Source organism: Ambystoma mexicanum, chromosome 3p (assembly GCF_040938575.1).
Source record: "Ambystoma mexicanum isolate Mex_15411 chromosome 3p, UKY_AmexF1_1, whole genome shotgun sequence".
In the NCBI taxonomy this organism is placed as follows: domain Eukaryota; kingdom Metazoa; phylum Chordata; class Amphibia; order Caudata; family Ambystomatidae; genus Ambystoma; species Ambystoma mexicanum.
Window position 1 is genome coordinate 414,119,893 of NC_090925.1, and position 14,103 is coordinate 414,133,995.

Sequence of the window (14,103 nt, forward strand, 5' to 3'; positions counted from 1 at the left end):
TTCCCTTCTGAACAAAAGTACGTACAGCACCCCCATACACGTGTTTCAGCCTTGTTGGGCCTCATCAGTGAGGTGGAGCTCTGCTTCTCTGAGCACAGTGAGCAGGGGTCCACATCTGGGTTCCCCCAGGGACCTTAGGGTGACCAACCCCAAGTTCCTTGCAAACATTTTTTTTAAAAAAAAGGTACCAGATGGCCCTCTCCAGAAAGAACATGGCATGATAACGTATTCTGTGTTTTTTTCCCACCTTTAGAGTCCGCAGGCATTGCTTTTTGCTCAATGCACCTTTCACAGATGCGAAAAATCCATTTGCATATCAGTCTTTGTCCCGCCCACAGGACAGTCCAGCACCGAAATGCTATGGCAATTCCCTTCTGAACAAGAGTACCTACAGCAACCCCACACACGTGTTTCAGCTTTGTTGGGCCTCATCAGTGAGGTGGAACTGTGCCTCTCTGAGCACAATGAGCAGGGGGTCCACATCTGGGTTCCCGCAGGTAATTTAGGGTGACCAACCCCAAGTTCCTTGCACATTTTTATTAAAAAAGGAAGCAGGCGCCCCTCTCCAGAAAAAACATGGCATGATAACCTGTTCTGTGTTTTTTTTCCCACCTTGAGAGTCTGCAGCCATCGCTTTGTTCTCACTGTACCTTTTACAGATGGGAAATACCCATTTGCATATCAGTCTTTGTCCCGCCCACATGGGCAGTCCAGCACCTAAATGCTATGGCAATTCCCTTCTGAACAAGAGTACCTACAGCAACCCCATACACGTGTTTCAGCCTTGTTGGGCCTTCTCTGTGAGGTGGTGCTGTCCCTCTCTGAGCACAATGAGCAGGGGTCCACATCTAGGTTCCCCTAGGTAACTTAGGGTGACCAACCCCAAGTTCCTTGCAAAAAATGTTTAAAAATGGTAGCAGGCGCCCCTGTGCAGAAAGAACATTGCAGGATAACCTGTTCTGTGGTTTTTGCTCACTTGTACCTTTCCCAGAGTAAAATACCCATCTCTGCATATCATTGTTTGTCCCGCCCACACAGGCAGTCCAGCACCAAAATGCTATGGCAATTCCCTTCTGAACAAGAGTACCTACAGCAACCCCATACACATGTTTCAGCCTTGTTGGGCCTCATCAGTGAGGCGGAGCTGTGCCTCACTGAGCACAGTGAGCAGGGGGTCCACGTCTGGGTTCCCCCAGGTAATTTAGGGTGACCATCCCCAAGTTCCTTGTAAAGATCTTTTTTAAAAGGTAGTAGGCGCCCCTCTCCAGAAAGAACATGCAGGATAACCTGTTCTGTGGTTTTTTCCCACCATGAGAGTCCGCAGCCATCGATTTTTGCTACTGTACCTTTCACAGATGGGAAATACCCATTTGTATATCAGTCTTTGTCCTGCCCACATGGGCAGTCCAGCACCGAAATGCTATGGCAATTCCCTTATGAACAGAGTACCTTCAGCAACCCAATACACGTGTTGCAGCCTTGTTGGGCTGCATCAGTACGGTGGAGCTGTGCCTCTCTGACCACAGTGAGCAGAGTGTCCACACGCCTGGGTTCCCTCAGGTAACTTAGGGTGACCAACACCAAGTTCCTTGTAAAGATCTTTTTTAAAAGGTAGCAGGCACCCCTCTCCAGAAAGAACATGCAGGATAACCTGTTCTGTGGTTTTTTCCGACTATGAGAGTCCACAGCCATCGATTTTTGCTACTGTACCTTTCAAAGATGGGAAATACCCATTTGCATATCAGTCTTTGTCCTGCCCACATGGGCAGTCCAGCACCGAAATGCTATGGCATTTCCCTTCTGAACAAAAGTATCTACAGCAACCCCATACACACGTTTCAGCCTTGTAGGGCCTCATCAGTGAGGTGGAGCTGTGCCTCTCTCAGCACAATGAGCAGGGGGTCCACGTCTGGGTTCCCCCAGGTAACTTAGGGTTACCAACCCCAAGTTCCTTGCAAACATTTTTTTAAAAAGGAAGCAGGCGCCCCTCTCCAGAAAGAACATGGCATGATAACCTGTTCTGTGTTTTTTTTCCCACCTTGAGAGTCTGCAGCCATCGCTTTTTGCTCACTGTACCTTTCCCAGATGTAAAATGCCCATCTGCATGTCAGTCTTTGTCCCGCCCACACGGGCAGTCTAGCACCGAAATGCTATGGCAATTCCCTTCTGAACAAGAGTAGCTACAGCAACCCCATACACGTGTTTCAGCCTTGTTGGGCCTCATCAGTGAGGTGGAGCTTTGCCTCTCTGAGCACAGTGAGCAGGGGGTTCACGTCTGGTTTCCCCAGGTAACTTAGGGTGACCAACCCCAAGTTCCTTGCAATTTTTTTTAAAAAAGGTAGCACGCACCCCTCTCCTGAAAGAACATGGCATGATAACCTGTTCTGTGGTTTTTTCCCACCTTGAGAGTCTGCAGCCATTGCTTCTTGCTCACTGTATCTTTCACAGATGGGAAATAGCATTTGTATATCAGTCTTTGTCCCGCCGACATGGTCAGTCCAGCACCAAAATGCTATGGCAATTCCCTTCTGAACAAGGGAAGAAGTAGGCTGCAGGGAATTCAATATGGAGACTTTCGGTTTTGCTGGCGTACAAACCAAGGTAATTTGCAATGCAGCAGGCCAGGATGGAGGAGAGGCAGTCACGGATGAAGGAAGGTGCAAGTGTGTCAGTAGGAACTTTGCTGAACAGTTGTGTGTCCTCAGTATAGCACTGGAATTTGTGGGAGAATGAGGCAATGAAGCTTTGCAGCAGGGAAATGTATATGATAAAGACACAGGGCAAAATAATGGAGCCCTGGGGATGCCACTGGTGGAGGAGGAAGTATTAGAGGAGAAAGGGCCCAGAATGTTTTTGGAGAAATGGTTGGTTAGGAATTAGCTAAGAGAAAACAAGTGTATCATGGAGCATTTTAATGAGGATGGAATGGTTCACTGTGTCAAATGCAGATGAGATATCAAGCAGGATGATGACAGCAGGGCGTTACAAATTGAAGGATGCAAGCAATTCTTCAGAGGTGTTCAGGAGAGCAGTGTCCGTGGCTCAGGAAGCTTTGAATCCACACTGGTGTACATGAAGACTGCCAACAAGTAAGTTATTGGCGTTGATTTGAGGGAGGACCAACTTCGCCAGCAGTTTCCCCAGGAAGGGGATGATTGAAATGGGGCAGTAGTTGGCTGGGCAGGAATGGTCTGCAGATGGTATTGTAAGGATGGGGCGCATAAGGGAGTGCGAGATGTTGCCCTTGATGGCACATGATGAGCATGGGCCCACCTGTTTGGAAGAGACCTTCAGGGAGTTGACAACTCTGGTGACTTCTTCAGTGGAGAAAGGAGTGAAGGAGGAAGGTGGAGGGTGAGTGGTAGGTGGCAGGGTTCTGTTGTAAGAGCGTGTCAGAATGTTGTTCAGTATGCCCAGGCTTTTTGAAAAGAAGTGAGAAAGTGCATTACAAAGGGACTGTCAAGAAACTGTGGATTGTTTGGCAAATTGCCTACACATTATGTAGAGTGCAGCTGTGATGGAAACCACAAGAATGCAAGTACCCAAATACCCACCTCTTGCACTCACAGCAGGATCATGCTTGATGCATCAATTCACAGAGGCCGATGTCAGAATGGAAGGCTGGCCACCGATGCAACTGCCATGGAAAAAATGAGCAGACAACACAAAGCAATGTGATACAGCAAGCAAGGATAAATGCATGCTAAATGTAGGATGTAAACAAAAAGTACATGGTCAATGCAGACTTCATTGTAACAGCATACAATTGGTCAAATACCGCATTCAATTGAATGCAGCAGTACCATGCACCCAGCTGCAGTCAACCTGAAGTTGCAAACAGCATGGTGCAGTATGCATGGTACATGCATGTAAAAGCACCAACACCACTAAACCTAATGTTCTGGTACACAACATAGCATCCCGAAAAAGTGCATAAATCTTCACATGTTTGTGGCTTTTAACTGTTCCTGCGCAGCGTAATTGTTGTTCCATAATCAAGAGAGCCCAAAAGTGCTGTTGATCCATAACCCCACAAACATTACAAGGGATGTGAAGTGTCACTCATTACACATGCTCAAAGTGCTATGAGTCACACACCAGCACAACCATTAACACCTGTCACAGGCCACAAACAGCCAGCCATGCAACCCACTCCCAAACAACAATGAAAGGCCCTCACCGTTTGAACGCCCACAATTTAGATTAAGAAACCAGTGGCCCCAAAAATCCAGTGAAAACATCACCATGCCCAACCCATCACCAGAAGCACACCCTGTGAAACATGCACCCATGAAGAAGTACTGGTGCCCCCCACAAGCCAAGTCACTCCCACGTGATCACACACAGTGCACGACTCCATGCGAACACCACACAAGCTTCTGCTAATGCCCTTCACTTACCTTCACAGGGTACCCACCTGCCTTGCACACAATGCACACCATCATGAGACGCTTCCTCTAGATGCAATCAGATGCATAGAAACAACAGAAATAACATGCACATCCATGACAACACATGATTTGATACAGAAAATATGCAGAGAGCACCCACTGAAGAGGCACCACAGGGTGCAAGAGGGTACATGACATAGATCGTGATCTGCCCAGTAGTGCAGTATACCACAACAGAGAGAGGGAGAGAGAGTGACACTGAGAGGGAAATCCAAGGAAATGCCACATCAAGGAGTACACTGCCGGGATTGGAGATGGCCAATGACATGCACTACACCACAGTAGGTGCGGTCATAGATGAATTGACCAAGGTATGTAACAGAGTGACATGATTACCACGTAGTAACCATACTGGCATGGTAGCATGCAAAGCACATATATGTTAAGTTACACATGCAGCAAACATGGTGACCAGTCACGCATGCTGAACATGAATGACAGTGCTCATGTTTACCCGCTGAATGTGTCTGCATGGTGTGAATCCTGCATCACCTTCACCGGAACTGTGTCTCCAAATTAGGTACATGAGGGACAGTGCCTGGCGGAGGGTATGAGGAGCATGGACATCAAAAAGGGTGCAGGGTATCTCCTCCTGGACAGCAGTCACCGCCAGATCACGGATTACTAAAACAACATGGGGGAAGACATTACAACAGGCATAGAGAAGTACCATTCACACAGCACACATGTGCAAGGGAACACAGAACCCATAGTTACCTGTGTATGCCATCCTGTGCACCACCATGCAAACATGTATTTTTATTTATATTTATAAAGCGCACAAGCAGCCCATAGGCATTGTGGCGCTGTCAACAGAAGTGCATACAGACATCCAAGGCGTGAGAATATAGCATAGAGAAATCCAAGGTTCATACGGTTACAATCCAACCTTGACATTACATGAGTTAAGCAAGGGGGTTATCGCGTTGGCAGATAGGAACTGCAGAATGAGAATGTGTCTTAGATAAATAACCAGGTTTTCAAGGCTTTGCGGAAGGAATAGTGAGAGAGTTCATTCCTGAGTGAGGGTGGCAGGCATTCCATTGTTAGGAGGCAATGACGGGGAAGATGGCACATGAAACTTGACCTCACTATGCATGCCTGCATGTCCATCACTGCAAACGTCATGGCCTTGAGATGTTAACAGCACCCCTGAAGGAATAAAGAAGTAAAACAATAAAAATGAAACCTGGAAAGGGTAACTCAAAAATGAAATTCCAACATCTGGGCATGGGGTGAACTAAAGTATAACCAGGGTTAGGGGGAAGCAGCCAGAAGGGAGGATGGGGATGGTGCGGACCGGGGGGGGGGCACCCAGTAGGGGGAGGGGCAGGGGCATGTCAACATCCACATGGGTGGATGTAAAAAAAGGAAAAAAATGGGCTCACAGACCGCACGGCTATGGTAGACTGGGAGGAATGTCTCTGCTGGCACCACCATCTTGCATTGAATCAGAAGGTGGTAGTGGTGTTTGAGGCTGACCACGCAGTGCCCTGGCCTGGTCCTCAGTGGCAGCAGCCATGAATGACACTGATAAATGCACAAGCAAACTGAGGGCTTGGAGGTCACCCTGCACAACCTCACGGTACGCACAGAGTTCCTCCGAGATAGTGTGCCTCAATGATAGCATCTCCTGTTGGAACAGTCTCCTGGTGGTGGCCTCTTCCTCATGGATTGCAGCTCTGTGGGCCTAAAACTCTTTCCTCAGGGCTTCCCTGTGTGCCTGACCTTATGCAAGCAGGGATGCCTGTAGAGACTCAGATCTGCAGGCCGGCTCCTGATGTTGGCCTCCATGCCCAGCCTGTGGGAGCGGCATGTGCACCGCATGACCTGCAGCTGTTGCTCCACCTGTATTGCTGGTGGGATCATGGAACTGACCACTCTATCTATGCCCTCAGCCAAACTCTCATAGGTAGCACCCTATTGGTGTACTGATTGCAACATCTGCTGCTTCCACTCTGACTGCCAAGGCGGCACATGCCTTTGCTGTGATGCCACTGTCTCTGACTGCAGGACGGCAACCCTCCTTTGGACATCTGCCCCAGGACCAGAAACCAATACATGGGAGCGTGGTCTTGCATCCGTAATCACCACAGACAGCCCTGACACCCCTGACTGGCCTTGTGAAGGCACTGACCCCCTGCAGACTCACGGGCCCCAACTGCTCCAACAATTGGTACACTCACCCCTACCAGCATTGAGGACTGCACATTCGGTTCAGCATCAGAGTTACTCGAGTCCAAAGAGTCAGAATTTTATGCATCAAGGATCAGGATGGCCTGTAGCACCAGTGGATTCTCATGGCCTGCCACGCCACATCCTCCACTGGTGGTCTGAACCACCACAGACGCTTCTTCCTCCTCTTCCTCCTCCTCCTCTGCATCAGGTGCCTCCTCACCTGCCCATGGACAGAAAAAAACATGAGGAGTCATATGCAACGTGTCTACAGTAAACATATATATCACATTGCTGTCATGCAACAAAATGCAGGGCATGTCACCATGAGAAAAACAGCATCCATACACTATGTACAAGAAGCTACTTGATCATGGCATATTCAGACTGGCAACAGCATTCCCTGCTCAGGGCCATGCTGCCATTGGACACATTGCCAACAAACAGGGTAGTTAGCAAGCACACAATGGCACATGGCACAACAAACTGTTGACTAATACCAATGAAATGGGCATGGTAATGTGGCTCAGTGACGTCCAATTACATGATATTTCAATAGGCAGGCACACATATTCACAACCAAGTCTGCATCCATCACATGCCACACCAGTGTTGACCTGGCACAGGGACTGTATACAATGGGAACATGCCGTAAGTGTGGAAAAAAGGAAACAGTCCCAGTTGATGTATGACTGTAAGAGTAACACCTAGCCACGGTCTGAAAAGTGGAGAGAGCAAGTAAATGCAGTTGTAGTTAGCAAGAAGGTACAGTGACCCACAAGAGTGACTGGGGCATGGACCCATGGAGTGCGTGCTGAGTGTGGGAGGGTAACAGGGATCAGGTCTCACAACAATTTTAATCAGGAGTCATTGCCAAAGCGGCAGCATGGATGTGCACAGTCTAGACATATGCACACTCACTCAGGCAGGGCGCACCGTAACGTGTGTTGCTCATCATCTTGGATGTTCTATGTAGCATGTAAGCACCTACATATATGTGTGAATAGAGAACCGATATCCAGCAGTTCATGAAGTCTAACTCATTTTTCAGACACAAGCACATGTCTAGCAGAGCAGAGTCAATAACATCAAGGATGCAACTAACAAGAGAGCAAGTTTTGGTATCATGTTGCAATTGTTGGGTGGGTATGCTACTTGGAGATGAGTACTGTCACACGGATATGTTCAACTGATGTACAACACATGGGTTGTGTCCACTCTTCACATGGTTCACCCAGGGCAGTCATTCAAATGCAGCCAGATGCGCACTACAATCATACATCTTGGTGATGCTTCACTACACGTACTCAGGATGCACAATCTTGGTCACACCGTTCGTGCCCTCGTAATTTGACAGGCCTCCCATGCCTTGCACATGATCCATTAGCCTCTTCATGCTGGGCCAGCTCCTCCTCCTCTGGTGACCCCCCCTTCCAGTTACCATAGCAGAGGCGAGGTTGGCATCCAGCTTGTACTTGGTGCAAAGGTTGACGTCATTCCTGCGCTTCACTACCTGAGCAGCAGTGCGCTTCTCCAACCCTAAGGCATTGATCTTATCCGTGACATGCTGCCAATGCATCAGACGATGAGCAGGTGGATGTGTGCTCCCTGGTTGCAGCCACATGTCATGGTGGTGAATGGTCACATAGTCCATGAGGATCTGAAGCTCATCATCATGGACGTTCCTCTTTCTCAACGTGCCAGTGTCCTGTGCCGTGCCATGGGGTTGAGCCTGTTCCTGCTGTGCAGGCTTTGCCTTCTTGCCACGTGGTGTTGGTGTTGACCCTGTGTGGCTGGGACTACTCTGGGCTCTAGATGGTGGATCACTAGTGGCCTGGGGCATAGCATTACTCCCTGGAGCTGGGACAGCTGCTTCAGCTGCATGTCCCTTACCCTTCGGGGCTGGGGACAGCTGCTTCAGCTGCACGTCCCTTACCTTTCAGGACTGAGACAGCTGCTTCAGCTGCACGTCCCAGGACCCTTGGGGCTGGGACAGCTACTTCAGCTGCAGGTGATTGACCCCAGCCACTTCTAACCCCTTTCGCTCTTGGGGCCTTTCCACTCATGTTCCAGGTGTAAGTGAACAATGGAAGGCACACCAAGCAATTGTCCTGTGCAATTAGAGGGAGGGGGCAGTGCACGTTATGGAAGAAGAACTTCTGTGGTCCAGCAATGGTCAAAATTACTCCAGGTGACAAAAAAATGGAATGCGTAACACACAGGCACCCAAAAAAAGGAGAAAATGCGTACGCGAGATCAGGATAGCTTCCGTAAAAAGAAAAAGCATTACGCGATACGCAGTGGCACCTGGCAACACAAAAAATGCTTACGCAAACCCCGGAAAGCTACACTAAAGGTAGGAATAGAGGTACGAGATACATAGGGGTACCCAGAGTAAGAAAAATGCTTACGCGACTCACTGTTAGCCTCAAAAAATACAAAAGTAGACACACATATGCGCAGAGGCAAATTCCCCACCAGAATAAGAAGTTTATACGGTCCCTGAATTGAACAGATTGTGTGGCACCCCAAAATTCCCAGTACTCCACCTGTCCATCTCCTCCCCTTTGCATGCACGGTCAGAGTTGCTTCTACACACACTTATGTATCCCCAATTCTGTCGTGCTGAACACCAGCGCGCAGCGTGTGTCACGTAAGTTACGCAATGAGGGCCTTTCCTCGGATTTCACGTATCAACGCTCATTTTTTTCACGCAAAGTCCCGTCAATCTGTTTCCAGCTGCCATCTGAATAATACACGAATACCCATGCTCCTGCCTTCATGCCTTTTTACCTGCCTCCTGCTGCCCTGTGCTGCCACCTATGTAGCCATCTGCTGCTGCCTGTCCAGTGTGTATGCTTTCTGCCTATCTGCACTGCATTTGGAGTGCCTGCTGCCCAGCCATTCCCAGTGCTCCTGTTCTTGGCACTGTGAACACCTCAGTTGCTTCATCAGACTCTCATCTGATTTGCCTTCACGTCGTCTGCCACGGTGTGTTTCCCTCCGGCTTAGTGTACGGCTTTGTGATGGTTTGCAAGGCAGACCGGCGTCTGCAGCTCTCTCCTCTCCTTCTCCAAGTCAGCTGTAGCTGGGTAGTATTCAAACTTCCCGGCTTGATTGTACATTTTCCAACACCTAGACCGCTCCGTTGGTCGCCCGGGTGCAAATGATCTTCATTTCTCTGTTGTTCTTTCTTGTGTAAGTAATTATGGGACCATTTCCTGAATGGCGTTGAGGGAGTGGACACTGAACTTCATTGTGAGTGATCCTCACTGCTCCCTGCCACTTCCTTGTCCCAGTTGTCAAAACATTATCCCTAGTGGGAGTTTAGAGAGTAACCAAAGTAGATCTACCATGTAGATCTACCTTATGCCATTAAGTTGTGTGGAAAGGAAAAACTATTCCTTAAAGGTAAGGGGGTTTGAGGTTGCCTCCAACAATTACCTGTCATCTCCCCAAGGTGTACCTCCCACCCGGTGGTCCTCCCTCATATAGCCACCCCCAGGGTCAGGATCAGAGAGTGGTTGCCATCCCCTGGCCACATAGGTAGAAGGTTCCTGGGATAGAAGTGAGGACATCACTAGATTCATCACTGAAGTCATTTAGAAGCTGTGTATAGAAGCAAACATTTTGAGTCTTCCCATTAGTTTACATCTTGAAACTTATGGCAGAGTTATGTATAGGCCAGGAGAGGAAATAATGGCTGAAAATCTCTATCACATGGGAGCTCCCCACGGCTGTATCATTGTTCCAAATCTGTACAATGTTTTTATGATGTTGGGGCATGTATGTTGGGAGGAAGCACTCATGTCCTCTAAATGAGTAGCATCAAAATCCATATATTATTATTTTTGGACAATGTAATCATCATTGCACATACAGAAAATAATTGTGTGGCTTTGGTCAAGCCTTTTGAAAGCTTTTGCCAAGCCAAGAACGTGACCTTAAACATAGATAACACAAAGGTTATGGCCATTGGATTGTGCGAGCAGCTGCAGCGCAGTTATGAGATTAAAGGGGGGTGACTTGAGCATGTTAAGTGTTTTGATTATCTAGGTAATCATATGTTGTATGTTGACTCATGGGGCCTGCAGGTAGATAAGAGTGTGGTCATGTTGAAGCAAGCCTCTGGTGCCAATAAATCGCTGGGCAGTATGTGTGGTTCCTAACTGTAAAGGTCCCTTTTCAGGCTTATCCAGTCAGGGCAGTAGCTAGTACTCCGTACAAATGTGGAATCTGGGAAAGTGTAAATGTTGCAGCCCTTCAGCTGGCTGAAAACATGTTCCTGAAAATCTGCATAAGGCTACCGACAAGTGCTCCTAATGCACTTGTGCACAAATAGTTGGGAGTCAAACCTATTGACCAGCAAATTATTCTTACATTTTTAAAATACTGTCCAAAAGTGTAGGCTTCTCATGAACAATCTGATCGTAAGCCACACCTGAAAGTAGTGGGATCCCTTGCTGGAGCAGGGAATAACCCATGGTTCAGGCATATTAGGAAATAGCTGGAGTTGCTAGGGCTTGTGGAGCTGCAGTATTTCCCAGACAATGTAAAAAAGCCTTAGTAATACACATGCAAAACTTGGCATTCACCCTCAACCATGGAAGAGGATGTAGGAAGGATTTGAAGGATATAATTTATCCCACTATGAGTTCACTCTACATAACATTTCTGTTGGATCCTTTTTTGTCCTTAAATCAGTAATCTGGAGCTGGGGCATGATGGCTCCCAGGGATTGTATATGCCGCTGTGATATTAGATCAGCAGAGACGTTACCTCGTTTCTTTCTCCATTACAGAAAAACATGGCTTAAGCCCCTTTTGATAAAAGCCCAGATCTGGGGGCAGAGCCCACAGGTGCTGTTATCTGCCAAAGATACTACTCCCCCTTATTGCTGTTTAGAGCATGACATTTTAGGTCTAGTCTTGTTTGGGGGAATTGAGAGCGAAAAGGAATGACCAACTCTCTCATAATGAGTGCCTCTCTGACTTCTACTTGAAAGCATAGTAAGATATCTGCAAGATACACAATGTTGTTTGAAAATTCACAGGGACTGCAAGCAACAATATTTGATTGATCTATCCTGGTTTTATTGGAAGTGTTTATAACGTTTGAGGGATTTATTGTTAGTATGTTATCATTTTTATCTGTACATTATTTGACTGTTTTTATAATATTTTTTGTCCACATAAAACATTTGTCATTATGAAATACACTATTACAGTTTAAATTGTGCACACTACCATTTATACATTCAGCCCTTTGGAATAATGTTATAAGTCTATCCTGTCTTGTCACCGGTCTCTGTTTCAGCTATTCCCCACCATCTACCATTCAATACTTCTCCTGGTTTTGTACGACACCTTACTCAAACTTGACCTGTGTACTCTTGTTTTTTCTTGTAAGTGTTTCTGGCCAAAACAACCTAAACCTTCCATAAATGAATACAAATGCGCATAAAAATCACAGCTCAAGGGCACAACCAGAGTGCATTTTTAAAGGATCCTCAGAAAAGACTCTGAAGACTCATTCTGGCAGCGATGACCTTCCAGCGCTAGGTGAAATACCCTTGGCACAGTGACACATATTCCCTTTAATGACCTTAGATTGTGCAGATTTGATCTTTCAAGAACCACACAGGATTGAGGATACATTGGCCTTTTTTCTTTGTGAAGATCCAAAATTCATTAAGGCCAACTTGTTTTCACAAGGGAACAACCAGTGTAATATGGTGAAAATGTGAAACATTCGGTAGCATGCAAGAAGCAGCTTTGGATATTAGGTAAAGGTTTTGTCTTAGGTAGTGTTGCCTGTAGATCATTTCCATTTCCTGATTCAATGCCAGTGGGAGACATGAGAGCGTGCAAACCTCTCTACCTTCTGTGCTGGGAATAACCAGCCTTACACATTGTGGTGTGGTTTCTTGTAAATGCATCTTAAAGGAAAGGTTCACCCAAGAATTCGGTCAATTGTAATGACGTCCGCATCGTACCACAGATTGATGTATTAACATTATTTTGCACAGAGCAAACTCGCATTTAAAATGATTACCCTGGTCATGATGTGAGCAGACGACGCATCTAAACGTCCTGTCAATGCAATGCATTAACGTGTCACCAGGGAAATGTGCAAGATTCTTTAGAATTCAATACATATCAACAAAACCTTTCTTTGATGCCATTCTTATTGTTGTGCATCGCTCAGAGTTTGTTGTATTCATTTCTCACCTACCAGAATCATAATTTGTGGTAAATTCATAATACTGCAAACATTGGCTGCACTGAAATAAGTACCTTCTTTTATGTGTATCTGCAACTGCAAGCGGCTCACTTCCAGTGGCATGAATTGAAGCAATTATACTTTGCGAATTAGCTATTTACCCTAATATGCCTCTACTGATATCTATTTAGCATCATAAACCAAATAACATATTCAAAGTTTATTGTTACAAAATAATTTTTGTTAGCTATCATTTTCATTTTTCATTAAGTACTTTCTAATTAAGTATTTATAATAGATACATTCAGAATATAACATTCAGCAATTAACAAAAATAATAAGACTTGTAAAACCAATAACCCAGGATAAATATGTACATTGAGAAAACAAATAAACGCATCAAAGTAGTGTATCAAAGTTACAATAATTGCAACAATAGATACATAAATAAAGGTCACAAAAATGTAATTAGCAAAACTCAAGATCTGAATACATTGGAGCAATAGATGAGAGATATAAACCTAAAAGGACTATGAGAACATAAAATAACAAAAAACACACAGGACAATACAAGACACCAGAGGACTCAGAAAAATCATACAAAATTGAAGCAATGTATTTAAAAAAATCCTCTGAGGAAGCATTGAAATATTCCATTAGTGGATTCCACTTTTGATTATATTTACAGTCATCAATTAGAGAAGTGGCACAACCTTTTTTCAATTCTATGGATGTAGCATTCATGTATATTTTTTATTGTGTTCTAGCCGAATCATCCACTTTTCACATTAAAAACAATAAACAACCTCATGGGAGCGCAATGTCACTGTGTAAGTCACTGTCACTTCGTCACACCCTTTGCAAGCCCATGGAAACGGGAAGCAGGAGGGGTGTGTGTGTCACGAACCCAAGCATCTAACCCAAACTCAGGACAAGCCTGCATGTGTCCAGCCAGAATACACAGTGGATGCCCACGGGAGCCACACAAGGCAACACACTGTAAAAAATGTTTTAAAAAAACAAATCAAAAATGGCCATGTGGGGGATGGGGGGGGGAGGCCACCCAGGAGGTTCGAGGACAGGGTGCACACCAACACCCAACTGCATGGATGTTGGGAAAAAAATTCCTCCAGGGGCTCATGGCCTGCATGGCTATGCCATTGTGGGAGAACTGCTGTCGGTCTCTTCACCCTCTGCTGCTGCATCAGGAGGTGGTGGTGCAATGGGAGGCAGCCCACGCAAAGCCCTGGTATTG